Source organism: Callospermophilus lateralis, unplaced genomic scaffold (assembly GCF_048772815.1).
Source record: "Callospermophilus lateralis isolate mCalLat2 unplaced genomic scaffold, mCalLat2.hap1 Scaffold_1583, whole genome shotgun sequence".
In the NCBI taxonomy this organism is placed as follows: domain Eukaryota; kingdom Metazoa; phylum Chordata; class Mammalia; order Rodentia; family Sciuridae; genus Callospermophilus; species Callospermophilus lateralis.
The window spans coordinates 245,013-262,801 of NW_027512686.1; the positions used below are offsets into that span (position 1 = coordinate 245,013).

A 17,789-nucleotide genomic window follows, 5' to 3' on the forward strand; every position below is an offset into this window, starting at 1 on the left:
TTTCCATTTCATTATATCTCTTTTTATTCTAAAAATCCTCTTTGGACAATTCATATTTAGGAACTTATTTTCTTAGCTAGACACAGTGAAACATGCCTGTAATCCCAGTGGCTCGGGAGGCTTGGGGCAGGAGGACTGTGAATTGAAAGCCAGCCTCAGTAATTTAGCAAGGCCCTAAGCAACTAAGTGAGACCCTGTCTCAAAATAAAAAGGACTGGGGATGTGGCTTAGTTGTTAAATACCCCTGTGTTCAATACTCAGTATCAAAAAATAATTTTTTTTCTTGCCAGGAACAGTAACACACACCTTTAATCCCAGCTACTCAGAAGGCTGAGGCTGACCTCAAACTTGGGATCCTCCTGCCTCAGCTTCCACAGTTGCTGGGATTATAGGTGTGTGCCACTATACTCAGTATGTCTTGTTTTTTAAGTGCTAAATGAAGGCCCTTTGGTCTAACTACTGAGTATAATAATTGCAATCAGAATAACAATATTTTTCTCTCTGTTCTCTCTTGTGTTGTAGAGTCGACAATTAGAATAAGAAACTGGGACCACAGAGGAGCACAGTCTAAATAAAGAGGCTAGGAAATGGGCCACACGTGTGGCACGTGAGCACAAAAATATTGTTCATCAACAACGGGTAAGTGTAGTAGAATCCTGGCCACATTCAGCTTAAGCCAAGTGTCAGACCCATTTAAGGAGCTAAATTTTATTAATGTCAAAAGCACCCATATATGTTTTTTTTTTGTTCTTTCTCAAACTCAACAATATAGTCTTATCTATTTATCTTAAAAATTCTGTAAACCTTGTAGCAGCAACACATTAATTCACCTGTTTGCCAAAAAATTGCCTAAGAAAGACTAGTGATGGTGTATTACAGTTTGTTGGCCGGGGGAAGAGGCATACATATGTTAAATTAAAGTAGACTTTCATCTCTCAAGACAAGTTTTTTTGAAGACACAGTTGTAAATTCCATGAAAATATATTTTCAAGACTAAACTCCAAGTGCAAAGAAATTATTTTAAATATGGTATTTTTTTTAGTTTGATTTTTAGTATCTAGATCCTCTTTCTTTGACTTCACGTCCAACTTCTTAAAAGAATTGTCCACACTTACACATCCTGACCTCCCTCCTACTTTTCAGCGCATTGTGTTTAAGCTTTGCCTTGCTTTCCTTCTGATCATTCCTTTCCTTCTAAATTTATCATAATCACCAGTGATGTCTGTTGCAAGATCCAAAGTGGACACTTGATCTCTCATTTTTCTTAACCAATCAAGTTTCATCATAACTAACAACACCCTTCTTCTTAAAACACTCTTCAGCCCTCTGTAACTCAGCATTGTTCCAGTTTTCCCTCTTCCTCTTCAGCCTGTCTAGATTCTTTCATGGGTTGCTCTTTCTCTATCCAATGGTTAAATATTTAAATTCCTTAGATTCCTGAACTAGGCTGTCTTTTTTTTTTAAACTCTTTACTCTCCCTATGGTCCATCTCATACACTGCTATTTTTTCACTTTCAACCTAATCATGAACTAATATTTTCAACATTGGGCCTTGCTTGCTGCTGTATCCCATGTATTTTTTTGCCTACTTTGACATCTTATTTCACTTGTCTCACAGGAGACAATGTTTTGGGTTTTTGGGGTTTGTTGTTGTTGTTTGCTTTTTGTGGGTTTTTCTTGTTGTTGTTGTTTTGGTTTTGGTTTTTTGATTATTAAACTGGGAATTGGACCCAAGACTGCTTTACCACTGAATTGCATTCCCAAACCTTATTTTATTTTATTTATTTATTTGGTACCTGGGATTGAACCCAGGAGCACTTAATCACTGAGCCACATCCCCACCCCTCTTTTTTATATTTTATTTAGAGACAGGGTTTTGCTCAGTTGCTGAGGCCAATGTTGAACTCACCATCCTCCTTATTTTAGCCTCCTGAGCCACTGGGATTACAGGTGTATGCCACCACACCCAGCTTTGTGTCTTATTTTAAAATAGGTTCTCACTGTGTTGCTGACAGTCTTGTTAAGTTGCCGAGACTGGCCTCAAACTTGGATCTTCCTGCCTTAGCCTCCTGAGTCACAGGATTACAGTCATCTGCCACCATACCCAGCTTAAAAAAAATTTAAAAAGCATTTTTTTAATAATGTCTTTCAGGGGCTGGGGATGTGGCCCAAGCGGTAGCGCGCTCGCCTCGCATGCGTGCGTCCCGGGTTTGGTCCTCAGCACCACATACAAAGATGTTGTGTATGCCAAAAACTGAAAAATAAATATTGAAATTCTTTCTCCCTCTCTCTCTCTCTAAAAAAAAATAAAAAAGATTTATTTTAAAAAAAATAATGTCTTTCAGTGTTCTGGGTATTGGTAGTCTCAACTTGGCAGTTATCACTTTATAATAATCAGATAATGGCCAGTGCTGGTGTCATCTCATGTGAAATAACTGGTTCTTTTTTTTTAAAGAGAAAGAGAGAGAGAATTTTTAATATTTATTTTCTTTTTAGTTTTCGGCGGACACAACGTCTTAATTTGTACGTGGTGCTGAGGATCGAACTCAGTGTCGCGCGTATGCCAGGCGAGCGTGCTACTGCTTGAGCCCCAGCCCCAGCCCCAAAAATAACTGGTTCTTAGGCTGGGAAGATCTAAACAGTTGGGAACCAGAATGCTAGGGCTTCTTACACATTTCTGTCTCTGTGTGGTCTCTCCACATGATCTCTCCAACATGGTGGCTTCAGGTTGGCTATACTACTTACATGGTAGCACAAAGCCCCAAAGATATAAGTTCCAAGAGTGAGAAAATAAAACCTGTGTATTCTTTTGACCTAGCCTCAGAAACATCATTGGGATTGTTGAATCATATTTTATTGAGACAATCACAAAGGCCTGTCCATAGTTCAAGGAGGTAGGACATACACTCTACTTCTTGGTGGAGAAGTAACGAAGTTGGAAAAACATGCAGAATGAGAAATGTAGTAACAACTTTTTGAAAAACATAGTCTTCCACAGTATATTTTATGGTTAAAAGTTATAATTAAAACTTCACATACCTCTGACATGCAAAATACACTCACTTCTTATCCCCCAAAGCCTGGGATTTTGGGTTTTTTGTTTTTGTTTTTGTTTTTGTTTTTGTTTTTTTTTTTTGCTAAAATCTGTCCATAATTAATAAAAATTGTAAACCAAGAGCTAAAGCTCAGTAAGCCTGAGGCAGGTAAAACACAAAGAAAATCACACCACAGTGCATCATAGTCAGCTTTAAAATACAAAAAATGTTTAACAGTTGTCAGGCGTGGTTATATACACCTATAATCCCAACTACTCAGGAGGCTGGGGAGGAGGCAATCACAAGTTCAAGACCTGCCTGGACAACTTATTGAGACTATTTAACAAAAAAAAGGTTGGGGATGTAGCTCTGTAGTAGTAGTCCCCAGGTTCCATCCTAGTATGAGATATTGGGATGGGGGGGGTGGTAATTGATTGTCCATGATGAAAAATCAAAAATGTTTCCTTCAAGATCAAGAACAAGATAAGAATGTTCACTTTCACCATGTTTACTCAACATAGGAGTTCTAGAGCAGTTATAGCAAAGTTGCCATAGCAGTTATAGCAAAGTTGCAGGATGCAAAATAAAAGCAAAAAAATCAGTTACATTTCTAAATAACAATGAGCACTGCAAAAAGGAAATTAATACATCTCCAGTACCACAGCAACAATAAAAAAAGGAAATTAAGAAAGCAATTTCATTTCTAGTAACACCAAAAAGAAAATATCAAGAAGGTAAAAGACTTGTACACTGGGAACTACAAAAACATTGATGATAGATTAAAGAGGGCATAAGTAAATGGAAAGACAGTTCATGTTCATTAAGTGAAGGTATTGATAAGATGACAGTTACTCCCAGAATGATGTCCAGATTCCATGTAATTCCTATCAAAATCCCATTGGGAATATATCCAGTATTCATGGAACTGAAGGCAGATATTGTTTGGGGTTTGTTTTATGGGGGCTTCTTTTCATGTGTTTGTTTTGTTTTGTTTTGTTTGTTACTGGAGATTGAACCCAAAGGCATTTTGCCTCTGAGACACATCCACAGCCCTTTTTCTTTATTTCGAGACAGGGTCTCATTAAGTTGCTGAGGCTGGCTTTGAACTTGTAATACTCATGCCTCAACCTCCCAGATAGCTGCAGATATTGTTAAATGGCACTTAATACCAAAATGTTCTTCAAATTCAATGTAGTTCCCTTCAAAATCTGAACAGTGTTATTTACAAGAAAAGACAAAGCCATTCTAAAATTCATATGAGATCTCAAGAGACCCCAAATAGCCAAAATAGTCATGAAAAATAATAAGGTTAGAGAACTCCTACTTCCTGATTTCAAAGCTTATAAAACTGCAGAGATTGAGGTAGTGCAGTACTGGCATAAGGACACATATATAGACTTTAACTACATATGAAATCTATTTTTATTTATTTTGGAGGGATGGGTACTAGGGATTGAACTCAGGGGCATTCTGCCACTGAGCCACATCTTCAGTCCTGTTTTGTATTTTATTTAGAGTCGGGGTCTCAACTGAGTTGCTTAGCACCTCACTTCTGCAGAGGCTGACTTTGAACTTGAGATGCTCGTGCCTCAGCCTCCCAAGCTGCTAGGATTATAGGCTTGCGCCACTACGCCCAGTATATGAAGACTATTTTTAAAATACCAGTTTTCTCCATATATTCAATGTAATACAGGTTAAATACCCAGCATTTTTTTAATTAACAAGCTAATTCTCAAAGATATGTGAAAATGCAAATCATCTAAGATAGCCAAAACAATTTTGAAAAAGAAGGATTAGATTTGAGGGCTTTCTCCACCTGGTTTCAAGACATAAAACTATACTAATCAAGATGTTTTAGCATTGGTATGAGGATATACTTACAGATGAATGGAACAAAATGAAGAGTCTAGAAGTAGGCCCACACATATATGGTCTGTTGATTTTAGACAAAGGTATAACAAACTTGTAAAAATGATAAATAAATAAAAAAAAAAAAAAATATATATATATATATATATATATATATATATATATATATATATATATATATAATAACATGCCTTGCACATGTGAGATACTGGGTTTGATCCTTAGCACCACATAAAAATAAATAAAATAAAGGTACTGTGTCCATCTACAACTAAAGAGAAGAAAACAAGATTGAGTTCCCTGTCTCCTTCCCAGCTATTAGCTAGAGGATGTCTTTAGCCCCTAGAAGCTACTCTTCCTGGTCCTTGCACTTGTGCTTCCGGTCTCAGAATCAGCAATGGCACACTGAATCCTTCTGCTTAGAATCTCTAATTTCCTTTCTACCCATCTCTTATCTTACTCTAGCCAGAGAAAATTCTTTGCTTGAAAGATATCACATGATTATATTGAACTCACTTAGGTAATCAAGGATGATCTCATTATTTTAAGGTTCCTAACTCTAATACTTCTGCAAATTACATCATACATACCCACAGTTTCAGACACCAGGGTATTTACATCTTCAAAGCCATGCTGCTTATTACAATGATAAAACAAGAAAACAACATCTATCATCACCACTACTTTTCAGTGTCATATAGGATTAGTCAATGTATTAATTAAAGAAAACCAGTTAAGAGATTTAAATATTAGAAAAAGGCACATCCATCATTATTTATTAATAATATATGTACCCAAAATACCAAGACCCAATTGTCAATGATGGTTTAGTAAAGTGAACAAATACAAGAATATATTTTTAGAAATCATTAATTTTCCAAGGTTAGGAATCTGGCTCAGTGGCAGAGCATTTGCCTAGCATGAGTGAGGCCTGGGTTCAGTCTTCAAAACTGAAGGGAAAAAGGAAAACTTTAGTTTTCTCATTAATCAGAAATAATAAATTGCAAATACAGTGGAAAAAAGTTATTCATCACAGCAGTAAAATACTGATAAGGTAAAGGAATATAAAATTTTAATGAAACTTAGAAAATATATTTGGAGAAGCTTGACATTCTGGCTCTAAAATTTACCTGGAATTCTTATTATAAACACACAAGAATGAGACTTACCACATACTAAATCATAAAATAATGACCACAGAAATTAACTGTGATCTAATACAAAAAAATAGCAAATCTATTAAAGAACATATGATAATTTAGAATAATGATCTTATCAAGATACCATTTTTGGCATACACAATTGCTAAATCCATTTACTAAAGGATTTACTAATTCTTTTCCCCAAAGATTTGAAATGTCAATCAAGATGCCATTTTTCAGGTAGGAGGGAAATATAATGATGAACAGTGTATTAAAAGCTGCCAAGAAATTATTGTTAGGTCTGATAATGGTATTATGGTTGTATAAAACAATTCACATTTAGAGATATTTATTATAACACGTAGGAATAAAATGACTTAATATCGATTTTTTTTCTTCAAATGCTGTAGCAAAAAACAAAAAGGATAGGTAAAGCAAATTTTAACATTTTTTTGAATCTCAGTTATTAATATATGGGATTTATTGTAATAGATGCTCTAAAACCTTCAAGTATATTTGAATTTTTTTATAATAGAAAACATGTTAGCCTGGGGGTATGGCTGAGTGATAGAACATGTATATGCTTAGCATGCATGAAGCCCTAGGTTCAATTCCAAGCACTACCAAAAAAAAAAAAAAGTTAATGGCATTTCAAATCTTTGGGGAAAAAAGTTAGTAAAAATCCTTTAGTAAGTGGATTTAGCAATTTTGTATGTTTAGGGAAAAATACACCATTAGGTTTCTTTCTTCCACTATATACAAAATAAATTTTAGAAAACTAAAGAGCTAAGTGCTAAGCGCTAAACATATGACTATTAAAAAACTAGAAGAACCTAGAATATATATATATATATATATATATATATATATATATATATATATATATATATATATATATATATATTTAGTTATCAGTGGGCCTTTATTTTATTCATTTATATGTGGTACTGAGAATTGAATTCAGTCTCTCACACATGCTAAGCAAACCCTCTACCACTGAGCCACAACCTCAGCCCCATATTTTTGGTATATTACAGATACCCTTTTTTTTGGACGGGGGGTGGGGATACCAGGGGTTGAACTCAGGGGTACTCAACTACTGAGCCACATCCCTAGCCCCATGCCTTTTTTAAATTTTACTTAGAGACAGGGTCTCACTGAGTTGCTTAGCTCCTTTCCATTGCTGAAGCTGGCTTTGAAATTGCCATCTGCCTGCCTCAGCCTCCAGAGCTGCTGGGACTACAGGCATTTGTCACTGCGCCCAGCCATATACCTTTTTAAACAAAACAAAACTCAGGAGCTATAAAGGAAAAGACTGATAAAATGTGACCACATAAAAATTAAAAATTTCCGCAAAACAAAAGAGCATTAAAAAAGGAAAGGGGAGAGAGTAGAAGGAAATGTTTATAACAAATAATAGGAAAAAAAGGAGTAAATATCTTGAAAGAAATATATTTTAATAATAATTAAAAGATTAAAAAAGTGAATTGAAATAGAAGTACAAATTGCTAGCAACATATAAAATGATTCTCCATTAATTAGAGACCTGAAAATATGGTGAATTACATTTATGGATTTCTGGATGTTGAGCCAGTGTTCCTGGGATGAAACCCACTTGATCATGGTGCACTGTCTTTTTAATATGTTTCTATGTGATTTTCCAGCATTTTACTAAGAATTTTTGCATTTATGTTCATCAGGGATATTGGCCTGAAGTTTTCTTTCCTTGGTGTATCTTTGTCTGGTCATAGGTTGAGTTTAGAAGGGTTCCCTCCTTTTCTGTTTCATAGAATACTTTGAAGTGGATTGGTGTTCTTCTTTGAAGGAAGGTCTGGTAGAACTCAGCTGAGAATCCTTCAAGTCCTGGGCTTTTCTTTGTTGATAGGCTTTTCATGGCATCTTCAGTTTCATCGCTTGAAATTTACCTGTTTAAATTTTGTATATCTTCCTGATTCAATTTGGGTAGGTCATATTTCTCTAGAAATTTGTTGATGTCTTCAAGATTTTCTGTTTAATTGGAGTATAAGTTTTTAAAATAGTTTCTGATCATCCTCTGTATTTCAGTGGTGTCTGTGGTGATATATCCTTTGAGTTTTTTCCCTTTTTCTCTTGGTTAGCATGGCTAAAGTTTTCTCGATTTTATTGATTTTTTTTTTTTGAAAAACCAACTCAACAGTGAGATCATTTTTTAAAAAATACATTGGCATAATTTTAAAGATTGGCAAAATTCAGTGTGGGTAAGATACAAGGAAGAGTAGGTACAACTTTGTGTAGATAATCTGGTAATGTCTATTAAAATTAAAATGTGCAATTTCTGCTTTTATATTTTTTATCTTAAATATTCTTACATGTGTTCAAAAAGTCATTGACTTTTGTACAAAACGTCATTGTACAAAGGGTTCTTTGTACAGAGTCACGTATAATGTTGAGAAACTTGAAAATTCAAAAGGCAAATAGAGTAAGAATAAATGAAACATGGTACAGTTAAATTCTTGGATCTATAGATTAATTAAAGAGAATGAGGTCAGTCTATTTATACAGACATGAAAAGCTTTCTTAGAAACATTGAAAAGATAGTATATCTAATTTTATTTTTTTAAACAAAATTTTCTGTTTGTTTTTATATATAGAGAAATGCTCAAAAGTGGTTTAGAAAAAATAAAAATTAATTGATGGTATGACAGTTTTACCCCATAATGGATTATACAATGTAATAAAAAACTTTTGCCATTTTGCATTAATTGTTTTGTAACAGTATTTTATATTCATGTAAATTTTAAAAACTAAAGGTATGCATGTCAAAACTTGTACAATCCAAGTAGGATCTGTAGATTGAGCCAATGTCAATTTTTGTACTCTATTGCAGTAGCCCCTACTTATCTGCAGTTCACTATCCATGGTTTCAGTTACCTGAAGTCAACCACAGCCCAGAAATGTTAAATGTAAAAGTTCAGAAATAAACATTTTAGATGTTTTAAATTGCACACCATTCTGAATAACATGGAAGTCTCATTCTTTCCCACCCAAGATCCAAAACACTTTAACCATAATTTTTACGCTACGTACCCTATCCACCTGTTACTTACTGAGTAGCCAGTTAGATTATCAAATCCGCTGTTATAATATCAGAGTGTTTTGCTTAACCTTTTATTTTACTTAATAACGACAGAATACAAGACTAGTAATGCAAAGAAGGCACCATGACATAAAACAGATTAATTCTTCCACTGAGAAGCATCGTTGCAGGGCTTATAGAAAAATACATAGTAATTTTAGAATTCAGTATTACCAGCATTTTTAGCATCCATTGAGGGTCTAGGAAAGAATCTCCTGAGGATAAAGGGAAACTACTAATGTAAAGTTATATAAATTTTTACCACTGGGGGAAGTTGGGTGAAGGGAGTGTGTACTAGTTTTGCAGCTTACAGAGTCTATAATCCAAATTTTTAGAATTAAATAAATAAATGAAACAAAATTACAAGTTAAGGAAAGGATAATAATTTGTTAAAAAAGGAATCATGGTTTTAGTTACTAAAATCTTTCAAATAATCATTCAAGGAACAAAGATGAGAAGGAGGATTATTTTCTGTACCTGTTTTCTCTTTAGGTTCTAAACGAACTTGAATGCCATGGAGTTGCTGTATCAGAACAAAGCCGAGCAGAACTGGAACAGAAAAGAGATGAAGCTAGAGAGAATATTCGTAAAGCAGAGGTAAGGGGGCAGCTAACTATGGCATTTTGCCCAACTCCAGTCAATGTCACAGCTGTGATGTACACCTTTGAAGCTGAGTTCCTACACTTATTAAGTTGAAGGGGAATCACCATTTAATTTATGTCCACAGTAGTATTATTGAGTGCCTGCTTTGTAGAAAGTATACATATAGCAGACTTTGAACCTGCTGTGAAGAGTTCATAATCATGAAAATTACATAACAAAAGAATTAAGTCACAATAAAGATATTAAAGTTTAACAAAGTAAAATGATAATCAAGTTAATGGTAGAGATATTTATGTTTATATATAAAATGATAACTTATATATTATAGAATATATAATAACATTTATATATAGTTTATATATTATATAATCATACATAGTAATATATTTATATAAGATTATATATGTTTATATTTAGAACCTAAAAAATCTCCCTTATATGGGTGGTTTCTGAATCCAGGGGCATGAACTGGGTCTTCAGCAATAGAGATTTGGTTGAGAAGCGATAGGGCATTATAAAAGTAATTTTTTTTTTGACTCATGAGATCTTTTGAAAGTTGTATAAAAACTATGAAACCTCTCCCACAAAAAAAGAAATGTACATGTTGTGTACAGCATCAGAGTTCATCAACCCCAGGCTAATACTTCTTGCCCTAGAGGGGGAGAGGTCAAAATGAGAGAACAAGAAAGTATTAGCAAAAGGGGGCAGGCACAGGGTAGAGTTTGGCAGTTGAAAGTGATTAGAATAACAGATTTTTGTAAGGAAATGTGATAGAAAGTAAGTAAACTAGGTCCAGTTCACAGAGGACACACATGTGTATTCATCTACTCTGCTACAGCATGATGAAGGGATATGGAGGTAGACATTTAAAAAAAAAAAAAGACCAAGACTTTACAACTCTCAAGAGATATGTTCTTATTAGAAAAGCCTAAAGAATGCCAAAGATAACCAAGACTGTGAAGCACAAGTGCCAAAGAGTGGCCATACAAGTATGCTTCAGGAAGTGGAGGACACGGGGAGCATTGGGGGAGGGGTTTTCAGAGCAGAGGTAGGACTTAGGATGGTGTTGGCCAGTGAATAGTATTTAATTAGTCAGGGAAAAGGGAATAACATAGATCTGTGGCTTGCAACCTCAAGAAACAGAACTTGAACCAAAATAAGAAGGTAGGAAGGAGGCAGGTTTTAGTTTGATGTTGAGAAATATTTTCTAAGAGTCAGATCTTCTGAGTGGCAGAATAAGTACATAGTGCAACACTGTAAGGGCTCAGGATTCTGGGCAAGCATCTGTCAGGGACTCTGTACAAGGAATTCTGGCATTGGTTGAAGGTAATCTAAACTAGTGATTTTCAAACACCCCTTTATTGCTCTAGAGGTTTTGAAAAAGTGCTTCCGTGGTTGTGGGGTAAGGGTGAGGTGACAGAGGCAAACACAGGGTATATGAGCGTGTTTTTGACAGAGCCCCATGGAAGTGATTTGAACCAGAATGGGTTTGCCATCTTCATGGTCTAAAGAAGCTCCTGTAACCTCTCCTCTGCTTCTTTCCTGGCATAGTCTGACCCACAGCCTCCATAGTGAGAAGGGCAGGGTGTGCAGTGAGCAGACATTTTCCTCTCTGAATTCAGAGTCACAGCTAAACCACTACCCTCTGGTGCTGGCCAAGTACTGCTGGCGGGCCCTTGCCAGTTTGGAAAACACTGGCTTGTGGTAAAAGAGATTATTATTCTATTGTTTTGTTTCTCTTCACTCTGGATGAAGCCAGTATTACCGCCTTAGTGGAACAGAAGTGATTACCTTAGAACAAGTCTCAGAAATTTTCTGAAGGGATTGTACTTATATTTTCCATTTACAGACTCCATCCATGGTATCACTATCTAGTACCTTAACTCCACTAGTGCCTCTACTACCACATCTTTTATAGTAGTAGTACTAACAGCTGTCAGTCTAAATAAAGGCCTAAATAAAGGCCAGTTGACCTTTTATTTCCCTGAGTATGAGTATGCTAAACTACACTGTTAGCTTAAAACTAAAAATATAAAGTGAGATTCCCACAACAGAATATTTCACCTCTCCTAATACATTTAAGTCTGCATTCTCAAAGATCATTTTCGTTCCAAAATATGGAATATGCTAAAATTATAATGTCAGATTATCTCAGTTTTGAATGTCTGTAAAATGTAATTAATTCTATTTTCTTAAAATGATCTCTCAGTTTCCTCATATTAGAGAATTTTAAAAAAATTCCCAGCTAAAATTAACTGGCAAATAGGAGGGCATGTGTATTTGGGCAGTACTTACAAGATTGTCATAATGAAATTTTTTGATAGACTAGAAAACAAGAGAGATTGACATTAATTGTTTTGTACATACCCTTTTTCTTTTCTCTGCCTGTATATCTTTTGCATTGGTTTTTCTGAATTGCATAGTTACTCAATAGCTTTTTACCTAATTATAAATACCTGTTACAAGAGAGAGAAAGGTGGTTAAAATTGCATTATAGCTTTCAAGTTTGGTTTTTAATTCCTGCTAACAAGAGCCTTATTAAGAATCTGCTTTATCCAGTCTTTCCTATATTATGTCTCCATTCAGTATTGCTAATTAGAATAAAAGTCATTTGTGGTCTTTTGTAATAGGTTAAAGAATCTTCCAACTAGAAGAAATTCAAAATATAAAAAATGCTTTTCCAAAGACTAGAGATCTTTAATTCTTGTCTGGTTAATTTGGGGCAGATTTACTAACTGATTAATTCAACCACTGCATCAGCTATGTTCCAGATACTGATGAAAATACTATACTCACTGGGCATGGTGGCACACACCAGTAATCCCAGTGACTCAGGAAGCTGAAGCAAGAGGATCACAAGTTCAAAGCCAGCCTCAGCAACTTAGTGAAGTCCTAAGCAACTTAGCGAAACCCTGTCTCAAAATTAAAAAAAAATAAAATAAAATAAAATAAAAAGGGCTTAGGATGTGACTCAGTTAAGTTCTCTGGGTTTAGTCCCAGATACAACAACAACAAAAAATAATACCAATAGTGATGGACAAACTCTTGTTTTACTGTCATGATCTTTGGATTGTCTCAGGAGTATTTGTAGGAGCTATATCATGTCTTCAGCCTCTAATTCAGGAATTTGAAATAAGACAACTGTTTAAATGAAATGTTAATTTTTTAAATTTTATTTTTATTTTTTGATACCAGGGATTGAACCTAGTGGCACTTAACCACTAAGCCACATCCCCAGCCCTTTTTAATTTTTTATTTTGAAACAGATGGTTAGGGCCTCACTGAGTTGGTGAGTGTGACCTTAAACTTGCTTCGATCTTCCCGCCTCGGCCTCCCAAGCCACTGGTATTATAGGCATGCACCACTATGCCCAGCTAATAATAATGTTCTTAGTATGGTATTTAGGAATTCAAATTTTTTGAAATGCCTTTTGTCATATACACACACATTCATCATTTATGTTATTTTTTACATAACTATTTAAAAAAGTAATAGCTTAGAGTGTTACAACATAATGATGTTAAATGTAATTCCCATGTTACTACAATGAAAATGGCTATACAATATACAAAAAGAAATGAGAAGGGAACTAAAACATGACACTGAAAAATCAACTAAACACAAAATACAATAATACAGGAGGAAGTAGGGACTAAAAAGCTATAAAGCATATATAAAACAAACAGGAAGACAGAAGTCCTTCCTTATCAGTAATTACTTTAAGTGTAAATGTATTAAATTGTCCAGTCAAAACTTAGAAATTGGCAGAAATTTGCTTTCTATAGGAGACTCAACTTTAGATCCAAAGACACAGACAGATTGAAATAAATGGGTGGAAGAAGATATTCCATGCAAATAAGAACCAGAAGAGATCAGGGTTGCAGAAAGACAAATACTGTGTGATTTCACCTGGATGAGGCACCTAAAGTAATCAGATTCATAGACAAAAAGTAGAATGGAGGTTACCAAGGGCTGGGAGAGGGAGAATGGCAAATTGTTGTTTTTTGTTTTAGTACTGGGGATTGAACCCAGGAGTGCTCAGCCACTGAGCCATATCCCCAGCTCTCATTATATATATATATATATTAGAGACAGCATCTTACTGAGTTGCTTTAGGGCCTCTCTAAGTTGCTGAGGCTGGCTTTGAACTCACAGTCCTCCTACCTCAGACTCCCGAAAAATTATTGTTTAATGTATAGGGTTTCCGTTTTGCAAAATGAAAGAGAGCTGGAAGATAGTGGTAATGGCTGCACATCAGTATGAATGTACTTAATGCCACTGAACAATACACTTCAAATGGTTAGTTAGCATGGAAAATTTATGTTACATACACTTTACTACAATAAAAAAGAAGGTGAGCCAGGCGCAGTGGCACATACCTGTAATCCCAGCCACTCAGGAGGCTGAGACGGAGGATCGCGAGTTCAAAGCCAACCTCAGCAATGGTGAGGCGCTAAGAAACTTAGTGAGACCCTGTGTCTAAATAAAATACAAAATAGGACTGGGGATGTGGCTCAGTGGTTGAGTGCTCCTGAGTTCAATCCCTAGTACCCCCACAAAAAATAAATAAATAAATAAAAAGAAGATGAGGGCTGGGGTTGTGGCTCAATGGTAGAGCACTTCCCTAGCACATGTGAGGCACTGGGTTTGATTCTCACCACCACACAAATAAATAAATAAAGCTATTCTGTCCATCTACAACTAAAAATATTTTAAAAAATAAAGAAGAAATAAATAGATAGATGGATAAATTTAAATAAAAATAAAGGTATTGTGTCCATCTGCAACTAAAAAAATATTTTTAAAAAAGGTGTGTGTGTTCTTTAAAGTAGCTTGTAAAGAAGTCAAAAGTTTTAAATAGTAGTCTAGTCTGTTCATGACTTATGTTGTTTCAGAATGTTTTTTAGTTTACATTATAACTTTTTTCTGGGTTGGTCGAGTTCTGTTTTTTTTGAACAATGAAATGATTAACACAACAAGGAAAAAATAATGTGAGAAATCAAAGATAGGACATTTTTAGTAACCTCCTTTGGTGTAAGATCTGTAAGAGGAACTATAGACTACATTATCCTTTGTCCAAGATGTTCACTAGATTCTATGATCTGAATTAAATGTGTATTTGAAAACCAAAGTCCAGCCAGGCACAGTGATGCACACCTGTAATCCCAACAACTTTGGACATGAAGGCAGGAGGATCATGAGTTCAAAGCCAACCTCAGCAAAAGCTAGGCACTAAGCAACTCAGTGAGATCCTGTCTCTAGATAAAAATACAAAATAGGGCTGGGGATGTGGCTCAATGGTTAAGTGCCTTTGAGTTCAATCCCCAGTACCAAAAACAAACAAACAAAAAAAAAATTCAGAGTTCGGTTATATAGTATCAGTGAATTAACAAAAGAAAAATATCAAATTATTCTTTATATAAGCACACTTTTATAGATACAAGTTTCCCCCACACCTGGTACTAGGGGTTGAGTGATTGAACCCAGGGGTACACTACCACTGAGCCATGCTCCCAGCCTTTTTATATTTATGTTGAGATAGGGTCTTGCTAAGTTGCTGCAATTGGCCTCAAACTCACAATCCTCTTCCCTCAGTCTCCTGGGTTGCTGGGATTACAGGTGTGTGTCACTATGCCGAGCCCTGTTTTATCTTAAATTGTCACCTCATAGAGTGCTATCATACATGAGTAATTTAAAATTACTGTGCTACTCTTGTCCCTCAGTGACTCAAAAATAATTAAGACCCTTTTGTAATGTTATAAAAAAAATCCAGTTATGTAAAAAGGTAAGGCCTCATTATTACAAGGATAATGAAATGACAAGTTTGAACCTACTATAAAAACAATTTTCAATCATATTGTGTCCAAACTTACATTATGTTAGAGCCTGTTATTGTGCAGTTTTACTGTACTCTTAATGTTAGCAGACCTCTTAACTAATCACTTTTTTTTTTTTTTTTTTTTTTTGGTATGGGGAATTGAACTCGGGGCATTCGACTACTAATACCTACTAAAATAGGCCACATCCCCAGCCCTATTTTGTATTTTATTTAGAGATCAGCCTCCCAAGATGCTGGGGATAATTATAGGCATGTGCCACCACACCAGGCAACTAATCATTTTTTAAATTTTTTGTTGCAAAAATTTTCAAGCATACAGAAAAGAGAAGAATAAACATGGACTTACTGACATCTATATTTAACATCTATATTATGTTTTGCAATATTGGCTTTATACGTTTATTAGACTGACACATTATTTCTGTTCTATAAGGTGCAAGTTAGGTCTACCAGCCTAGTTAGAGGCAGGTTAGATTTTAGGCTGGAATGCTTCAGTGGTGATGCCATGTTTTCCATAACATCAGGAATCATATAGAATAAAGTTGTCTGCAGTTAATGATATGAGTGTTCATTTTTTTTAAGCTAAGGGCAATAATTTAATGCAGTAAGCTAAATTCACACAAAACTTGTATACTGTGAACTACAAAAGTGGTTTTTGTAGTTACAGTTTTAGTCAACTACACATTTCCACAAGTACTTACAAATATGTTAAAAAAACACTACCCCAAATGCTTATCCTACCATTAGCTCATTAAATATTGCCATTCCTGCTCCTGAAAGTAGATGATTGGGAAAATGAGTTCTAAAACTTAAAAAGTAACCTAGGTCCAAAAGGTTTTAAATCAAAAAAGTGTTTCAACATAGAAGCATCAACATGAAACTTTTAAGTTTCTAAAAAAATAAAAATAAAAAAATCACTCTTTAGAAAATATTAAAACAAATTATCATTTAAAAGACATAAACATTCTTACAAAAACTTGTAGTTTCAAATATCATCTCCTTAAAAGAAAACCAGTTCACTATGTTTAATAACATCTCAGACCACTGTTGTCTAAAAACTTCAGAATATGTAAGGCATATGTCTCAGCTGTCATAGTCAAAATGACACTTAGATTTCACATATTAAACAGCTATAGTTATAATGGCACAAATATACCTAACACATAAATACTACTTCATCCTTTAGAAAGTCAAAAGTCAGAAGGAACTGCATAATTTGTAAGGTACTTTAACTTACGTGTAGTCATTAAACTCAGTAAGTAATTCAAGTATAGTCATGTAAAGGCAGGTAATTAAAGGCTCAAGGACCACTCTAAAATCAAAGACATTAAAATAAAGGCTGAAAACTTTGTTTCCTCCATCTTTCTTTTACATGCCTAGATATTAGGACATTACTGAACAAAATACACAATTATTATATATGATTTCCACAGAATATAATGAAATTTCATGAAGTACAAAAATTATCAATATCCGTAGTTTGCTTCATCAAATGCTTTTCTAGCTCGTTTCAATTCTTCATTCATGGTAAGCAAGTCTTTAACCCTAGCAAACTTCCTTGGGTCCTTTCGAATCAAGAAGACCATATCTTCAACTTGTACTCAACCTTGTCTTCCAATTGACATTGCCTTGTGAGTCATTTCAGTGATGAACTCAATGACAAGATCTTCAAGAATATCCACTGACTCAGTGTAAGGATTCTGGTCATCCCCAAACCCATACATCATACATCATAATTCTTTAGAAAAAAGTCTCTTTCTTTTACCCTGTCCACCTTCTGCACCTCCTCCAATTTCTTCATTTTCCTCCTCAAAGGTCGGGTCTTCTTCCTCATCTGCCATCATGAGTGGTCACTTAATTAAGGTAGTGCTACTGGGTCTTTCTCCTGTAAAGGTTCTTTTTTACCCCATTGTGTTTGTCGAAGTATTCGTTATTTCTGGTGTTGTGAATAGGTATTTTCTATCTTGAGTATTGTTCTGACCTGATAGGTTTTTTAAAATCAACTTTATCAAAATATACTATATATACAGTAAAATATAACAATATTAAATGTATAATTCAATGAACTTTGACAAATACATAGCCTAAATCACTACCACAATCAAAATATAAAATATTTCTGTCATCTCAGAAAGTTCTCTTGTGACCAGGTAACAACGGAAGTGTTTTCTGTCTTACGGATTAAC

The 17,789-nt window shown here is 34.8% G+C and overlaps 2 pseudogenes; one reads left to right on the forward strand and one right to left on the reverse strand.

Annotated features, from left to right (window-relative positions):
* Positions 1-17,789, forward strand: part of LOC143387856 (F-BAR and double SH3 domains protein 2-like) — a 142,660-nt pseudogene that overhangs the window by 86,907 nt on the left and 37,964 nt on the right.
* Positions 17,070-17,444, reverse strand: LOC143640266 (transcription initiation factor TFIID subunit 13 pseudogene; annotated as a pseudogene).